The 19,377-nt window shown below is 34.5% G+C and overlaps 1 protein-coding gene across 5 annotated transcripts in view; it reads left to right on the top strand.

Annotated features, from left to right (window-relative positions):
* Positions 1 to 19,377, top strand: part of ELP4 (elongator acetyltransferase complex subunit 4) — a 153,207-nt gene that overhangs the window by 89,682 nt on the left and 44,148 nt on the right. The window lies entirely within an intron of this gene.

Genomic DNA, 19,377 nt, shown 5'->3' with positions numbered 1-19,377 from the left:
CCAAGAGAAATGCAATCTCTGGTTGCAAAACTACTTTTTGATGAATTGTTTCATTCAGCTCCACAATTGATGAAAGTTCTACATAACATTAAAAATTCTAGGCTTATCCATAGATGTCTTTCTTTGATTCTTCCCAGAGCCCATGAAGACAAAGACAGAAAAAAACTTTTTTCACAGACTGAAGCCTGTTCCTTATTAATATTCAAAGACTGGCTTCAATCACAAAAAACAGAAAAACATATAAATCCAACCAGTTTTATTGATACAGGGCTACTGATTCAGGTGTTTCATCACACTGCCTTTCCTCCTCTCAGCAGAAATCTATGAACCATTTCCCTTTTTTGGATTTTTTCACCTTCAGTCTTCTGCTGCCTTGGCAGTTTTTTTGGAGAAAGGTCTACTTAGTACCATCAAATCTCATTGCAGATTATATCAGACAGGTGAGTTATGGACACTGTCACCATTGCTTATTCAGTTCATTTTGTCTTTCTGCTGCTGCACAGTCTCCATGTCCTGTAATATTTAGGGACCTGGTTAGATAAATCTGCTTCAAAAGATGACAAACCCACTGTCGGTTGGAGTCATGAAGCACCTAGGAATCAAGGATTCTTACTGTAAGGGTTTCTCTGTGCACAACAGAAAGAACTATGGTGGCCTACCCTAAACTTACGCTTCATTTGCAAATTCAGGTCCAGGATGATGATTCTAGTATCTATATCCTTATTTGTAAAGAGGATTTTTGCTGTCTTTTGATACTCAGGACATCTGCTTCTATTTGCTTGTAATGTGTCATTAGAGATGCATTCATTTTATAGAGACTCAAGACTATTGACATTGGACTCATCATAGTTCCAAAAGCTTTTAAAAAGGTACTGGCAATTGTTAATTGCTCATTTGAATTAGCATGCCTCCTTTTCACTACGTAGATGACAAGGAACAATCAAGATACTGCCTGTCACGCTGCAACTTGGATTGAGCAGTAGAGTCTAGACCTAAGGGTAAACAATCAAGGTATCTGCTCCCTGATGTTTAGGTTTCAAATTTATTAGGGCGAGTATGGACAAAATAGTCATAAGACCATACCTTCACCAAGATAGATTTCAGTTTGGGTGGTGGGCAGTTAAGGGACTGGGTTTTCATTCTATCATCATTCTATCAAAACACACAAGGCAATATACTTCTGCAGTGTCTTCTAAATGACAAGTAGACGGTGTGCAAACCTGACTACAATTGATACACTCTTCAGACACTTCTCATTCTAGAAGCAATTATTCCTGTTTCTGAAGCTGTGTCATTCAGACAGTGATAGGTATCATCCCCACGTATACACGATGTATTTCTATTTAATGTGAAGCAGTTGACCTTTGGACTGGGACACTGACAGTTAAGTGGTGGTCTATTGAATGCTATAGTCTGCTAGTCCTGGACTGGGACATTTCATCAAATGCGTTAAGGGCTATGTACCACTTGGCTGAATAGAGGTCACAAGCAAAACATCCGTTTGCCAGATCTCTGTTCCCATTTCTCCCATCTTTCTTGCAGAACCCCAAGGTTTTTAGTATCCTAACCATGCCAGGTTCCACACAACAGCACAGATGATTATTAGATCTCACCGTTAAAGTACACCTCTTCCACCCTTGCAAGGAAGTTCCTTCTCAACAGTTGGAAGGGTGGTGTGTTGCTTTGTTGAGTGAACCGGGTTCATTTGTGGTCTGTCATCAAAACTTAGATCTCAGTCCCTGTTGTTCTGGACTAGTGATTAAGGCTAAAGGAGTCTCCATGGTCCTGTATCTTAGCTGGAGAAAAGCTTGCTCCTGGTCTAACTCTCCTGGTTTCTCTCTCTCCCTCTCTTGTAAAATGCCATTTTCCTTAGACTGCCTCCTTCTCCAGCAGCCCTTCAGGAACCTTCAGTCTTTTTTCTCTATACGGTTGCTGCCTTCATCTTTACCAAGCCCTGTACTGTGGAGAGAGGTACATGTACACATACACACACACACCCTGACCCTATCTCCAATCCTTTGACTGTAGCAAGAATAGTGTTTTACAACTCTATTAGGATGAGCCTGGGAGAGCTGTTCAGGCTAACAGTGCCAGTCTTTATCTTCTTAAGCAGAGGCAAAAGTCAGTAACTTGCTGTGTTAGGATTTCATCAACATAGCCTAAGTCTTCAATTAGTTCAACATGCAAGTTCTACGAGAGAAGAGGTTTTCACAGAAGAGGAAATTTTTGAGGAATTGTTGAAGGAGTATAATGAGACAATTTTGTGAATTTTCATATGCAGAGCATTCCAAACCTAAGGAGTGAAAGCAAGAAGTAGATTTCATAAATAGAGAGTAAGTATGCTGCTGTTTAAGAGGTGATATATAAAATGACATTAAATTGCAAGGACGTTGAAAATTAAGAGATGTGGTTTGTGTTTGCTTCGGTAGTAAAAAATGGGATAATAGAGGGAGGTTGGTGTTCCTCTGCCAAAGCACTGGGCTAGGAAAATAATCTTTGCAATAATCTTTAGAATATGCCTGGATTTATCAAGACGATAAAGAAAAAGACTGCAGAGAAATAATTCAGGTCTTGACAAGGGAAGCATAAAATATATGAACTGAGGAGAAAAGTTACCTATTAGGAGTATTCTAAGGGAAGAAGTATTGCTTTCTTCTTAATTTTTATGATGCTATTTAACTTCTGAGAAATGAACTGTCACGATCTGAGTGCTAGTGTTACACTGTTATGAGCTATCATCTCTTTAATTAAATCTCCTTGTATCCATTATCATAGCTAGTATTACGGATCTGTTGAGGAGTTTTTGATACTTCTTCCACTTCTTGTTTTGATTCCTTGGTTTGACTATCAGCTTTCAGCTGCTGAGTTCTGTGCAAGAACACTGCGACTACCCGGACTGTTAATGTAAGTTTGATTGAGGTCTCATCCAATTTAGAAGTACAGTTTTCATGAAGGATGTTTTCACAAACACAGAACAACCAATGTCAGCTAGATCTATGTGTCCTGGTAGCCATAACATAAATGAGTCATAAAAAGCAAGTGACATAGACAAGCAATGTAGTTGATTTGCTTCTTGATTGGACTATAAATAATACATAATGAAGTGTATGATTTCAGAGCCCTGTGGAGCAAACGATATAAGAACTAGTACGAACATCAGATTTAGCCCTGAAGAATTCCGGTGATATGTATATCACCGCTGCCTATACCAAATGGCAGAGGATAGCATTCGTCAGCAGTTCATCATGGGCATAGACTCTAAGGTATTCTAATTTAACATTGTGAATTAGCCTTTTCTTCTAGATTTCTGCCTTTAGAGGAATTGTGTTTTGACAGTAGGCAGTTTCCATGTAGTCATTCACTCTCTTCGGTAGTCTGCGTGGATGCTTCCATGCTCAGCTTTGTCTGTAACTCAGATGAAGCCAGAAAGCTGCCTAGAGTATGAATCAGTTGTGTCATTCCATGATGCAGTGGGTGGGAGCAGATAAATCACTACAGGTTCTTTTGGATGCAAAGGTTTCTATACTCTGTATGAGTTTTTACTCTAATCTGTAGAGCATAAATGTAGTAAGAGGAAATAATAGAGTAAGAAATTAAAGGGATCTGAGATGACAAGGCTAAACACTTGTTGAGGTATGGAATTAAAAAGAAAGGAAAAAAATATGGGCTTCAATGGTTTATAGTTAAGAGGTGAGGGCAGAAGAAAACACTACACAGAGGAAGAAAGTGAGGACATAGGGAACAACCAATTCAAGGCTTCAGTTAACATGATTAACTATATACCAGGTTTTTTATTCATTCTTTTCTAACAGTGTCAAGGACAGGTTTTGGATCACCCTTGCCTAGCAGAAAGGTAGTGATTGTAATTCACTGAAGACAAGGTGGGTAGTATTTTTAACCCCAATGCCATACAGCCATAATATTTGAGAACAGTTGTTCTGCTCAGATATCTTGGTTTGTCTAGTAAATTTGTCTAGATTTGTCAGATCTTTAGAAAAAATGAAGTGCTGTCTCAGTGGTTTTAAATTAATTTGTTCTTGCAACTGGGATTTAACAGTTCCTTTGAAGCAATTATTATTTTAGTGCAAGTGTATATGAGATGCTACCTGTCAATGAGTACTTGGGGAATCCTCAGTATGCAGATCACTGACCTGATAAACTGTAACAGCTCCATGGGAGTTGTTATGGTCTGTCGCATCAATGAGTATTTAGGGACTCTTTAATATGTGGATTATTAGGACAGTAAAAACCTCTGCAGCCCATTGTGTCAGTGCAGCTGTTCCACATGAGCATTAAGGTATTAAACAGCCTTACAGAATGTTGTAGAAAAGTGGTTGACTAAGCTTATGTAGTAGCCATGATTTTACATTAAACAAGTGGTCTTTTTTAACATTTTCCCAAAATAAGAAATGTAGGCACTAATCCTCATACTAAACTCGCTGAGTTTTGAGATTGCATTTATAAAAATTGCCATTTTTCAATTACACATTGAGTGAACAAAAAATTCCCAGATTTCTGTGTTGATTCTGTGTTGATTCCTTCCCTACTTTTTTGTCTGCAGTTTAGGAAGTAAACAACAAAAGTAACAGAAATTCTTCCATCTAGAAATGTCTATCCAAAGAATAGGCCAGGAATAAACTACCACATAAATAATCCAATTTTTTTTAGTAGTTTTCTAAGATAAAGCAAATTTGCTACCTAAGATAATCATATCCGTGTATGAAGTTGGATTCTTCATATTGATCTCAAAAGTATCAGAGATTTGGGTTAGATTTTGTCTTGATTTTTTTTCTTTGAATTTTCTTCTATAAATGATGGTGATTATTAACTTCCTTAAAATAAGATTCTGGTCATATAGGCATGAGTAAAAATGGTGTTAGATAGAACTTTTTGTAACCTGGTATTGAAATGCAAAATTTGAAGAGTTTAAAGTAGTTGCTTTATCATCTTGTAAGCAGCTTCAGCCTGTGTGCATCTTCATCCAGTCAGATCACCAAATTTTATTTATTTGAAGCATTTTTATAGGCTGTACTTGCTACTGTAGTTAAAAATAATTTTCCTTTTTTTAGAGCAGTGTTGGAACCAGTTTCAGACACTGTTCAAGATGCTGGAATATAGTAAATTTTATATTACTTAGGAATAGTTTGGCTTTTCTTGTTTCACATAAATTCTTTGGTCCAGAGAGGCCAAAAGGTGTAGCTTCATTTTTAAATGCTGCACCAAGGAAATTAGTTTCACAGGTCAGACGGATTCCTTGTCAGGATGTACAAGTATTAATATTAATATTCCAGGTTTGTATCAGTCACTGTTTTAAATTAAGCAAAAGTTTAGCTGCTTCAGTGTTTTAATGTAATATTGCTAACTTTTGTTACAATTTCCTACGCGTAAAGGGAAATATATAATAAGGTAATATAGATGCCAAAAGTGCAAGTATGTAATGAATAGTATTCAAGTAGAATGTAAGTCCAAAGTCCTTCATGTTTAGAGTTATCGCAAGTTTTGCCTAGATTTTTTTCCCTAGATAATTAATATGAGAAAATCCCTAGTACTGAACTTAGGGGGAAAATTTTTAAATGGTGTTTAGTTTCATGTGTATTTACATCTAAAGGGATGTGGCATAGATGAAGCATGAAATTGCCGGTTTTGATGTCAGAATTTTAAACATGATTTTTCCATTTGTCAAAACCTAAAATAAAAATGCAGTTTTCAAGTACATGCCCTAAAACTGCTGAAAAGCTGTCTGGTTTGTAGTGGTCCCTTTACCACTTCGTATCTGTCACAGGGGAAAGTGTGGAAACATGAGGAGTACACATTCACGCTCGTACTATTAGAAGAAACCCACTATAAACATCCTCAAGGAGTCTGTAAATCTTTCCCCAGTGTTCAAAACATACCTTAAGCTTAATGTTTTCAGTGAACAAGAGAGGGAAAAAAATAGTGTCTTACTTGGAATTAGATTTTGTTTTTAAAAGTATTCTATCTCTTGTCATTCTTTGTACAGTCATCCAGAATAGTTGAATCTATTTTCCAGTCAAATTTAACATCTAAGTATTTATGCAACTGCAGGTTTAGTTTTATAACTTAAAACAGTGGCTGGATTTGTGAGCTCTTTTCCCAGTTTGGTAATAAATTAAATTTGAATTTTGCCCTTTCTGAATTCAGATTTGAAAAATCTGAAGGTAGTGGTAGCATTTTAAGCACTGAATGCTAATTTCTGCCTTTTAAACTGAGGCAAGCTGTGAAAAGCAAAGACTTATTAGGAGGAGTCGTCAGCATAAGTTTACACCTTTGATATACACTGAAATTCTCAAGGTTTCTGAAATTACATTTCTTATTTGAAAAAATATTATCTATTACTAATACGCTTAGAAATTTAACATATCATGGTAACTGTATGCCAAATCAAAAAAATAGATTGAAAGTAAGAACAGTAAAATATTAATAAAATGAACAAGTTACTGGAACTGCTAGAATGATGTGAAATGATCACATTAAGCAAATTATCAGGATAAAAAGTGAACAATCTGTATAAACTATAGAAAAAAGTTTAATTTCATTAAGCACTCCAGATTCAGAACTTTTCCAGAGTCAGTTTACGATTAAAAGTTTGTGATGGACTTGATATTTAAATTAAAATGACTTATGTTTGTATTGTTATCTTAATGCCAGTTATAAAATTTACTTAGCATAGGTTAATCGGTAATCACAATGAAATTCATACAAAAATACGTTTCTAAAATGTACCTAAGGCCCGCATCCTCTTATTGCAGAGGTACAAAGTTATAAATTGAAAAAAATATGGAGATGGCTTCACATCGTGCTTCTGCTTTCATGGGTGGTTGTTAATCTATGTATTCTCTACCCATGTTCTGAAGAAGCACTTACTGAAGAAATTGTTGAGAAATTTTGAATGATGGCTTTCATGAGCTGTTCAAAAACTGGGAAAAGAGTGTGTTAAATCAACTATACACTTATAACACGTGTGTTACATATATACACACACACACACATATATACATATATATATATGTAACACACTCTCAGCTCCTTTTTAAGAAAGCGGGAAAAAGTGCTGTAAAATTTATTGTGATATTGCAGAGGGAAAAGGTATGGGTTTGTGTTTTTTTTTTTTTCTCATTCTCCTTCTTCCCTTTAGGCTCTCCATTTTCCTCTTAGACAATTTTCCTTATCACCTTTGAAATCATTTGTCTTTCATTCCCAGTTCCCATTTTTTCTATACCTTTTCTCCTGTCCTTATGTGGCTTTTGTTCTCAACTTTTCTTTTCTCCTACATGAAAATATGTAGTAAAATTTGAATTAATACATACAACTGTATTGCCTGCAAAAAAAATTTCCTTGCCTTAAGGAAAGTACAAAAATGAAAATAAAACTTTTAAAAGAAATGTGCTATGATATCACGAATAAGCGTATGTTCAATTCAATGGAACAGAAAACCTAGACTATGGTTTTGTAGTTTGCTATCTTTTTAAAAAGATTTAAGAAGTAGTTTTGTTTCTAATTTGAATTATTTATTTCAGTTTAGTAATTTGGGCCCCAGTTTCACTGTTCTATCAAACACCAAACATACTGATCCTGCAAATATCAAATTACAGCCAGAATCTATAAATTCAAAGTTTCAAAGTTCATTCTATGAAATTTATCTATTGCAAAATGGGAAATAACTGTTAAGAAAACAAGTTCATATGTGGCATGTAGGAGATGTTAATAAATTATTTTATATGTGATTATCCATTAAAGCATACTGATTCTATAAATGTGGCACAAAAGATTGTTTTGTTTTTACTCAGATCATTTATAATCAGAATACAGAGTAAAACCAGATATATGAAGTCATTATTTGTAACAGCACCGAAAACAGCAAATGTTTCAGGATATACATGCAAGTTATTTTTGTCAATATTATACCACATATGAATAATTCATTACTGAAATACTGCTATTATTTATAAAGAAATAGCCATATGTAGTATTATACTTGATATTCTGTAATCCTACAAATACTGACAACAATGAGCAATGTTTTACATGTCACTAACTCAGCAGGACTATTCTCATGTTAAAGAATAATAGTTCTAATTTAGAAAGCTTTTGGAGGCTAATCAACAACTTCTTCAGGTCTGAATTCAGGATATTTAGAGTAAAAGTAACATCAGTTGGTTATATCTGCCAGGTGCCAATGATTGCTGTCACTTGTTTTACCCAAGAAAAATTCTTTCTAGAATGAGGACATTTTCCATCACTGGAGATGCTAAAATAGCATATTAACATTTACGATCGCTTCTATTTTGATTTTCAGTCTTTGAGATGTTAGAGTTCTTTTGGGTTTTATCAAAATATTAGAGGTAAATTTTAATAAGAAGAGATAGATCAAAGTTTTACTGTAATTAAAAAAAAGGTACAAAACAGTCAAGCAGTCTTACGGCATGAGGGTTATAGAAATACCTATTTATTTCACCAGGTTGTTCATAAGTTGGTAGCAGTTACAGTCAGGTTGCTTTCTGGTAAAATCAGCTTCTAAAAATGCAAAACTGATTTACCTTTATGTACTAAGCCCTAAGATTTGTCAGCTTTGTCTTTCTACTGACTCCAGCCACTCTTCAAGACCTGAAGGAATAGACAGTGATGGGCAAGAGTCAGCATCATTAGAGCTGTATAGCCATGGACCAGTCCTGGGCTCGTTACCTAGTTAAAGTAGACTGAAGCTGCATGGTACACTTGCCTTAGCAAGTAACGGTGAGAGTGGTGGTGTTTCAGTTGACGCTGTTAGATGGCCAGTCCCTGTCGTGTTTAATGCCTTACATAATCTAGCTTACAGGTAACCAGGCCATTACTAGGTATTGATCCAAAAGAAAAGGCAGAAATACCCTGGCCACCTGCCATGGAAAATGCCATTTTGGCTACTGCTGTCTCATGCAAGTCCAGCAGGATTGCATAGGTGAATATAGCCAGTTTTCGATTAGAGCACTGATAGCTTTGTTTGAGGTTGAAGTGACAATATTTTCCAGTTTAAGTGGATTTTCTCTTTAAATGTAATCATTTTGGTTACTTTTCTGTTGGACATTTAATTAGCCTGTACTCAGAATCTGTACCATGTGAGAGACTGTACTCATAGAGACTGAGATTTATGGCTCTCTACACGTTCATGTTATGTTATGTCATGTGGTCTCATGTAAATGCAGAGCTGAAACATGGAGTTGCAACTCCACGTATTATCACAAATTCCAAGCCAGTTTGCAGAACTTTATCTCACAAGCTCACTACTAGTGTTTGGTCTTTGCCCTTGGAAAGGAGGAAGAAATATTCATTGCAGCTGAAGATGGTCTTCCACTCACCTCAGTAGTAAGGGGGATAGCATACACCGGCACGGTCATTATCTTACCGTCACTTTCCTTACATTTCCTTTAACCCTAGTAATGATTTTGACCTCTGATGCCCGTGATGAAATGGTCATTTTGCACATTGCAGATTTCAAAAATAGACTAGATCAGATGTAATGAATTTGAATAGTGTCAATTACTACTGAAAGATTTCTTCATTGCCTCCTCCAGGTACTCACCCACTTTGCCTTAATTTAGCTTTCATGCTGATTTATCATTAGGTGGTTATCACAAAACATATCTTTCAATTAACTTTCCAGTTTTTAAGGTCTGTATTTGACAAATTATCATGATGATAACACATTGTCAGTCAACTTCCTTAATGTATATACTGTTTCAGAATAATGTGCACAAATAACATCAGTAAAAGCGCTCCTCTGACTGTTTTTGATTGTGTGCTATATGGGCTGACAGTTGATACACCATGGAGTGTTTGTCTGTAGCAAAATTCAGAAATGCATGTGTGAGCCCTGCCTCCTCCAAATACTGTGTACACTTTCATAGGAAGGGATATATATCTCTCTCTCTCCTTTCCGTACTTCTTATATACTGCATAGCTGAGACACAGAGACAGCTTTTTCTGTAATTATCTTCCAGATTAACCTGCTTTCTTTTAGTGGCAGCTTTTTTCATTGCCTCAGAGATCTGTGACAGTCTTCCTCCTCTTTCTTCCCATCCATCTTCTTTCTACCTTAGCTTTGATCACTGGATATTTTTTCCCTAGAAAGTCCAGGGGATCTTCTTTTGAGACCACCACATAGCATCTTTCTGTCTGGTAGGGAGCAAGCTTTATGGTAACAATGAAGCCAATTCCTGTCCAACAAAGGACTCTTGGACACTCCTCTAAATTAATGATGCTTTGTAAGAAATACTGCTTAAAGCCGCCATAATGCAAATGTTCATGGGGACAGGAATTCAAAGGAGAAAAAGAAGCTCCTTACACTGTTTCTTGGGTTTTATTGTCAAATATACATTCACATTTTCAGGGATTCTGAAGTTGAGATAAATTAAAAGGATTGCATGCAGTGACAACAGCATTTATATGTTGTGACTAAGGGTAAAATCTCTCTAGATAACGTTTGTCTAGGTTATCATAGAGTGAAGTATGATAGATAACACACCTTGGTGAATAAACCATTACAGGTAATTAATCTTTCTTTCTTCTCTTTGCCAAACACTGTGCAACATAGCTTTTAAAAACATTGAGAGGCGTTTATACTAAGAAATGAAAACTGTTAAACGGATTATGAGCTAGGTAACACATTTGTCATCCTCACAGGGATACTTGATACATATGCTATTCTGTAAAACAGCAAAACTACCATTTGTGCAAATAAGGTGAAACAGCCTGTACATGAGTTGAAGTTGCAGATCAGAAGTCTTGGAGCCATTTGTGATTTCATCCTAATGAAAGCCTTAACATTTGAAATTAAGTCCAAATATGAATCTATTATTTGATCACTGTACTTCACCAATAAATGTTGCTCTAGTGAAGCAAGATGACAAAATATCTAATAATGTGTGTATTTCAAGGTGCCTTCATTTCTGTTTATGTATGTACAAAAATATATTTGTGTAATGTGTAATAAGGATTTTAATAAATGCTTGAAAATGGATTTCTTAATATGCTCATTATGTTTCTGAGCCTGCTAATTCTTTAAGGAAATGAAGAAAAAATAATGAAATGATGTTACACAGGTACTTAATTTTTTTTATCTCTGATACTACTCTGGTAATTAATGTCTGGTTTATGCAAACTAGACGATATCTCTTACTGGACACATTACTGTCAAGAAAATATTACTTGCCTTAATTATCAGTAATGAAGCAGGGATAAGCTGCTCACTTAGATATAATATATCTAATGACCTTTTCAGCTAGAGGTTGTGATGAAAGGTATCAGTTTCACAAATTATGCCTCATTCAGTTTCTGGCCTTTGTCTAGATTAATGTTTTGAGGATGAGTTTTAAAGTCAGACATAAATTGTGTTTGGTGTTTAAAATTGATTTAGTGTCTTGCTTTTAGTACATCATTTTCTCTCTTATAAATTACACCAAGCCTCATTTTTATCTTCATGTTTTATTATGAAAGTCAATAGTTAAGTCTAGTCTTGTCTTATTAACTACTGCTGTATATTTTGACAATAGTAACTGGTAGAGGAAAGTTTAAATAGCATTTTAATATGAAGGTATATCATTTTTACAAAGCTTGTCTTCAGTTATGTTTATTTTTTTTAAAACTTTTTGGTCAAAGTTTTTCTTTCCTAATTCTTAACATATAAACCAATTTAAAAACCATAATCTTTCCTAACTGTTATTCTAGTTAATATTATTAGGACTGAAATGGGTGAAGTTAACCACTTTCTACTTTTTCCTTAATCTGTGCTTTACAATATGATCATCTCCAAAGTATCTGATTAATTGTGTAACTGTGATAGTTTTTATGTGCAGTGAATATATACAGGAAATGTTTTCCATGTCCTTAATGACTTGGGTCCAAATGGACTTCCACTGATATAGTCTATTTGGTGAGCAGTTTGAGTCCATGACCTAGATGTGATTCAGATTTTTTTGGCTGATTCAACAGTGACATCAAGAATGAATCGTAACGGTCCATTTACTCTGAAAGAAGAAACAGTGCAGTGAAGTTTAGTAAATTTTTAAATTCCAGTGTACATCAGTACCTTTTAGAAAATAAGTAGTATTTTGTTCTCCTCTTGTGACTAATTCTGTAAGAATTCGATGATATTCTGGTGCTTGTACATCCAGCATACTTGGTATCTGGCAGTTAGATGTAATTTAGGAAAAAGTCTGTAATAAAGGATCAGTTATATCTGTACTGATATATGAAAGGAAGACGTAGCATGGTCATACATCAGCTCAATGTGCTACGTATTTACTATTTAGAATTGTGGTTGATCTGCACATAATAAGCAATATGTCCGTGGATCAATTTAAGCAGTAAGCATCAACTTTCATTCCTACAGCCAGCATTTTAGTTGGTTCCAGTATAGTCTATTGAGCTCTTGTAAATAACTAAACCCATGATAGTAGTTAAGATGGATGTTCCTTAGGTCTCAGCTCAGGTGTGAAATCACTCTTCAGCCTTCTGACATACAGGAGTGGAGGCGACAGAGTCTTTAAAGACTTCAGATTTTTAATTCCCTTGGAGGAGTTAAATTTCTAGCCTGTGTCTGTGTTGAACAGGATGTTGAGACAACTAATCTTACCTTCCTCATGGTAAAACTCTCACACTGTCCTATTCTCAGGCTGCCTCGTGTATCCTTAATACCATGAGGGAGTCAGAAAACATTGGCTTTTATCAGAAGTCTCTTCAGTTTGACTTGACAGAAATAAACCTATCAATAATGCAGGCAATTGCTCAGATCCACAGTGTGATTTCGAACAAAATAAACCCCACAGACCTCAGGCTAAACTGAGAGGAGGGAGGACAAAGCAAATTGTTCTTTAGAAAGCCTGGGAGATATTAAATTAATTGGTGTAGCAGGAATTAATCAGCTGATCCTGATTCTACTTGCCTCAACCAAAGAAAAGATTAAGGGCCTGATGCAGAAGAAAGCAGCCCTGTTCTTGCCACGAATGCATTTTTAAAGATAGTTCATTCCCCAGCCTGGACTGTGTGCAATCTCCTGCTATTTAGTTGAGATTCCACTGCTCTTCAGTGTGGAGAGAAGAAATATTTCCACATTTCATAGTGTTGATTCCAGAGGTTTTGACAAACTGCCATCCTTTTCACAAGAAAGAGGGAATATGATGAGTGCCCAGCCAAGGAATATGCTACTCTTTTTCCTTGTCGTAATAGTGTAATGTAAGTGTGATTGCTTTTAAAATCAGCATTTCTGAAATTTATTTTTAAAATTTTAAATGGTCACTTGTTTTTTTTTTACCATTTTAATGTCTCACTTTTCAAAAATGTTTAGTCTAGTATGAGAACAACAAATTATGTTTGATTTACACTTTGAACTGTTTGATACAGTCTTATATTAGACACAACCTGCATATAAGGTATACAGAAAAACTTCACTTTATTAGAAATACCACCCTTTGGACCATGACATTTCTTGAAATGAGGTTAAGTAGTTAAACAGTAAGTGGGACCTTAATAGTGTGGTTATTAGGAAGACAGCAGCAGTAAATGTAAATTAAATCATATTCTTCTCTGTCAAACACTGTTTTATTGTGTTAACAAACAATGAAGAGAGGAATTAAAGTATAGCTACAATAAATTTAAGTGTTATCAATAGTGTGTCAAAATGAGTTGAAATCATTCATATAAACTAAAAGAGCACTTAAATATATTCAAAACCAAAGCCAATTTTAGAAGACTGTAAACAGAGTGGGAAGAAGTAGAGATAAGCAAAACAAAAAACCCCAAAACTTACCGAGCGGAATAAATTGAAAAATTGTTGGAGACACTGGATAAACTAAAAAATTAATATAAGAAGTGGTAACTTAATTATTAAGTAGTTACATATTTAGTGTGAGAGTGTGGAAGAATCAAATACATTAAATCATTTGAAATAATGTAAATAAGTAAAATCAAACACTTCTTACAATATAGTTAAGCCATTTTTCTCAATTCCTTCCACTGCTTCACTAATATCTACTTCATTCAACTGTTTTTCAACTTCTTACATCAGCTGCTGTGTGTTTGTAATTTCTCTGATCTCTTCTTAAACTGTATCACTGCCAAAATGGACAGAAAGATAATTAATAAATTCAGTGATCATAATTCAAGGTAGGTGGCATGAACATTCACTGGCAAGGGAGTAAATTTCCTAATGTGTTTGTGGATCTAAAAAACTCTTACATGTGTAATCTCTCTCCCAATCTGTATGGAGGATTCATATTATTAGTCTTTTTCTTTCCAGATACCTGTAATATAAATAAATATTTTGCATTTTATGTTCTCAGTTCCTTGTACTAGGGTTTCAGTAGAATATGGCATTAATTGGCTTGGACCGATGCTTGAAAAGATGTATGAAGATATTCTGATCCCTGCTGCAAATTAAAGCCTAATTAATTGATCACCATTTGGATTTACAAATCAAAGTCCATTAGGCTGGACTCTGAATCACTCCCTGAAAAATCCCTGCAAAACATTTTCCATTTGAGTTTTTGGCTAACTGAACGATAAATCTTTTCCCCCAATCAGTCCTGTATTCCTGGTACAATTTATATATCTCTTACTCATAATGCCTGTGATTAAAAACAGTCAAAATATGTAGAGATAGCGAGGGGGTATTCACGCTGTAATCTTTCCTTCAGCATGAACTGCAGAAAGTTCTTACAGCTGTACCTGTAAGTCTTGAGTGGAAATGGCTCTTGGACCTTTCTCAAGATTAACTGCATGGAAACTTGTCTACCACCTGGGGCTCTTTGCTAGGCACAAATGTAAGCTTCATGAAACACTTTCTCTGCAAAACATTTACCATGCCTTGCTTCAATCCTGGTTCACATACCAGCTACAAAAGGCACTTGCAGACCAGACCAGAGAAACACTGAAAACCTTCACTGTATTAAAAACTTGAAGGAACCTATGCTGCTCTCGTAGTTACGTGGGGTGACTGTTTTATCCACTCCAGCCCCAGCATAGTGGCTGGAGTGCAGGTTAAATAGCTGACGCCAATAACTAAATTAGATATTCTCAACAAAACCTGACCTTAAAGTAAAAGTCACAGTGGTTCGCTCTCAGCTGGCCTCAATCTACCCCCCTGCCTGTGCACCCAGAAATAACCACAGAACTCCTGCTGATGTTAAAATTAATTTAAATGTAAATCTAGATTAATCTCAGATTTAATCCCATGCTCAAAATGTTGCACATTACATACATTCTGCTTTTATAATACCAACCTGAGACATAGGTCTGTAATCTTACTCCAGAAAAATGTATTTGCAAGAGTAGCGGACTATTTAGTAGTCCATAGAACTGCATAAGTAAAAAATTCAGACTTTTACTGTTGAATAATAACTTTACAAGGCATTGTTTTAAGTGTCATTTTTGTTTACTTTAAAACAGAAAAATGGAGGAGTAATAGTTAACAGTTTGCACCACAAAAAAGAAAACATGAAAATAAAATATCACATCAGAAAGGAACATATGTAATAATGAGATTGAACTTGTGGGTGTATTTTAAACTCTATAATATTACTGTGAAACTCTTGAAATGTGATTACATATGACAAAAATGATGGCTGTATTAAGTGATTGCTTTATGAACCAGAGCTGCAGTGATAGGTTATGCTTACATGTGTATTAATAGCATAGAGAGACATGGAAAACAAAAATCATAAATTTTGAAAATCACTTCAATATTAGTAGATTTAATATAATGTGGAAGTCCTTAGTCATTGTAGTAGAAAAAATGTACATACATTTCTGATTTTCTGCAATTTTCTGTTTTCTGATATTTATGTATGTTAATATGTTTTCAAGTCTGTCTTCTAAATATTTTAAACATTATTACAGCACTGATTAAAATATACCCAAAGATGTTTGATTAGATGCTTTCCAAAGTATAAAATAAATTACATTGTGAAACTCATTACATTTTTAATTTCACGATTACTTTCCAGTAGTAAGATAGTAACATTTTGGAATATTGCATTTCAGTAGGTACCTTTATTGGATTTCAATCTATTTTTTACTGTAAAGCACTATCTTGCATACTCAGTTCATTAGTTAACTTACATATGTGATAGTAAAATTTCATATTTTACAAATTTGCTATTATAGTAACCATGGATAGAAACAGGGCAAAGATCTGCTTGTTTTAATACTGCTAAGAAAAAAAAGGCTGATAATGATGAAACATGAAATTACAAAATACATGTAAGATGAAATTTTAAAAGATCGTTAAGTAACAAGTGAGTTCAGTAAAGGCTTCATATTCTACTTCATTTCAGAAAAGGAATGATTAAAATACACTGATACTGGCTCTATGTTCTGGTTGATTTCAGGATCAGTGAAGCATTGCTACAATACAGTGTTAGTAAAAACAACTTAAATTTAGTTTCAAGGTTTAAATGGAACATAGTGTTATTTTTAGGAAGGAAATGATACTCAAAATCCGAAATTGAATGACAAAATACAATATACAATGTGTGTGATACTAAGTGAAGTTAATGGAAACTGATGGCTCTCAGTAAAAAAATGACGCTTTAATCTAGAAGGTATAGGAAACAAATTAGAGTTATGCAAGTAAAGCAGTTGTGTAAATGAAAATAATGGTCTAAATTATAACAGAAGATAATGCTGATAATTTTTTCAGATATCTTTCCATTCCTAATAATATGTTATGTGATATTACTTGAAAATATTAACAAATATTGAGGAAAGAAGTTGTTTTGGTTGTTTGTGTAGGGGTTTGTATTCCGCAACAGTTCAAAAAAGGAATCAAAAATTTCTTCAAAGACCAATTAAGGTCTCCAGCAGAAATTTTACATTAGTTCTTTGGCTTCATTTAGCTGTCATTTTCAGAAACGTCTCCCAGAGAGTAAAAAAGTCTGGTCTGCTTTACCTCTCAAGATACACACTGTGAAACTTCCATTTAGGCTTGTCTTGCAAAAGTTAAATAAGTATGGGTTTTCAAGAATCTCTTTTCCTCTCTTAACCATAAAGATCAAGAGAAGCCAAACTTTTCAATATATCTTTGAGATGTATTATGTTCCTGATTGTACAGGAGGATGCATAATTCGTGTTCTAATGTCCTTGTTTTCTTAATCGTATCTTTTTAATACTTAGTGATGATGTCACATAAATTTGATCTGGAATCTCAGGGAAACCATAAATGCTGATATTTAGTCTGAACCAGTAAGCCAAAAAAAAACCCCTCTACATTCTTTAATTCTCCATGCCACATTCTGAGGGGCTGGGTTTGAAAAGAAGTTATATGCAGGTCAGCAGAAGTTGCCTTCACTGAAGAATGCACAGCAAGTCTACCTGTTCTGTTATTTGCCACAGATAGTGATGGACTCAGCAAATCTTTGTCAGAAAACTGGTCCTTTCCATTTATTCAGCTGAACGCTTTATATTTCATCAGCACATTGGGGTTTCAAACATTCCGCCAGTATGTTTGTCCGTCTCAGGATGTGAGTCTTTCTGGCTGATGCCAATTAATTTAACCCATGAGCTGGCAAATGAACTAAATTGTTTCAGTAATTTCTACCTAGTTTTCCAAGTTGATGGAAGATTCCAAGTTGGTTTTTTTTAATTTGTTGTTGTAATAGAAGATACATGAAAATACACATAACATTTCCAGAGTTCAAAGGAAGAGCAAATATGATGGAAGACCTTTCATCCTAATTCAGTACTCTTCATGGAAGTGTCCATTGAATTGAACATTGCATAGTTTGTAGCAATGAAATTATCTTGCCCCAAAGATATTTCCATTCTGAATAGACATAGAGCTGAGAGAGAGAGATCTTACAAATGTGGAGACAAAAAATAGTAGTGAGACAAATTTTTTCCAGAGTTAGTTTTTGCAGAGCTGGGAACTAAGCCAGGAACTTCTCAGGCCATGTCTAATTTCTTCATAGGAAAAAAAAAGTCTTTACTTCCTACTGCACTCTCGTATACTTAAAGTTCCCTAACAGCAGTTGTGTATTGTATATTGATGTCAAAATTCTTGAAATTGTGCAAGAGCCAAAAAAATTATATTTAGACTGAACTAGTAAGCCATGATTTTGTAAGTCTAAAAATACCTCTGAAAACAGCTGTATGTTCCTTGGTGGGACTCATCCTTTAGACCTAGGATGTAAAACATTTCAATTTGGCCTCAATTAAATGTGTATTTACATGTGATTTACAAAATGGTTCTGTTGATTGATTTTTCCTTATGTATTGTATAAACAACATGGAGAAGTATCAGTGGAACTGTTTTGTTAATAAAAAAATTCCCAAATACTTTTTTCCCCAATATTATACTGTATTGGTTGAAGCCTAAAATGAAAGTGTGCTTCATTGGTGCCATATTAATGATACCTTTATGACTACATATACTTAAAAATTAAAGTTAGAAAGGGTATTGGTTAAATATTTTAAATAAGTCTTTGTAATATCATTCGAGCAATGTCAAATACAATTTTTATTTTAAAAGATTTTGTTGGAATTTAGTCTTTGAAAATATTAATAACAGCTTACAGCAGGTAGGCTATAAAATAACACTGTATGCTGTCTATTTAGTTTCTGGTTGAAAAAGCACAGCAGTACTTTAGTTCATTACCTTTGAAAAAAACAGTAACAAGATAATACAGCTGCCTCTGATTAAGATGTAAATTCTTTCTAATTAGAATGTAAATTCTTACATTTAAATGAAGACATCAATTGTCAGGATGCCATATGATATCTTATTCCACCTTGCCTGAATGAAGCCCTCACTGTTCATCTATGGCACTAAAATAGTTTTGCAATCCCTTTGTTCTCTGATTCTTGTAATATTCTCTCTTCATGTTCCCTTTACACATTGCTTTTGTTTGTTTTCCCCCTGCATCTGATATTGTTGTGTCTTGGGATTTTGCAGAAATTTGGAATGAAAATTGAGTTCAGTCAGTGCCAGTATTTGCTTGTGCCTCAATTACTTCTGCTGAATTTTCCTCAATGCAAATCAGGCAGGTTGCATAAAGTGGTGCATGTATTTGAAATAATTAATTTTCCGTAAAATGATGGATCAAGTCCAATCAACCTTCATGAAATCTAAATAAAAGAATAGAGAATTAGAAATTAATTAACATTTTGTGTTCCTAATACTTTATTATGCAGTCTAAATTATAAATAATAAGTTTTATTTTTGAGCATAACTTTATTATGAACTGTTGATGATAACCTTTGACATAATTATCTTGTTAAAATATATCAGTATAAGTATATTGACCTGAATTTAATGTCATGGAAGGCATTGTAAATTAATAACAATTTAAAGTAGAAAATTACAAGATACAGAGAGCTTAAGAATTGACC

The sequence above is a fragment of the Calonectris borealis genome, chromosome 14 (assembly GCF_964195595.1).
Source record: "Calonectris borealis chromosome 14, bCalBor7.hap1.2, whole genome shotgun sequence".
In the NCBI taxonomy this organism is placed as follows: Eukaryota; Metazoa; Chordata; class Aves; order Procellariiformes; family Procellariidae; genus Calonectris; species Calonectris borealis.
Note: the sequence above shows the minus strand (reverse complement) of the source record. Positions and strands in the feature narration are given on the sequence as shown.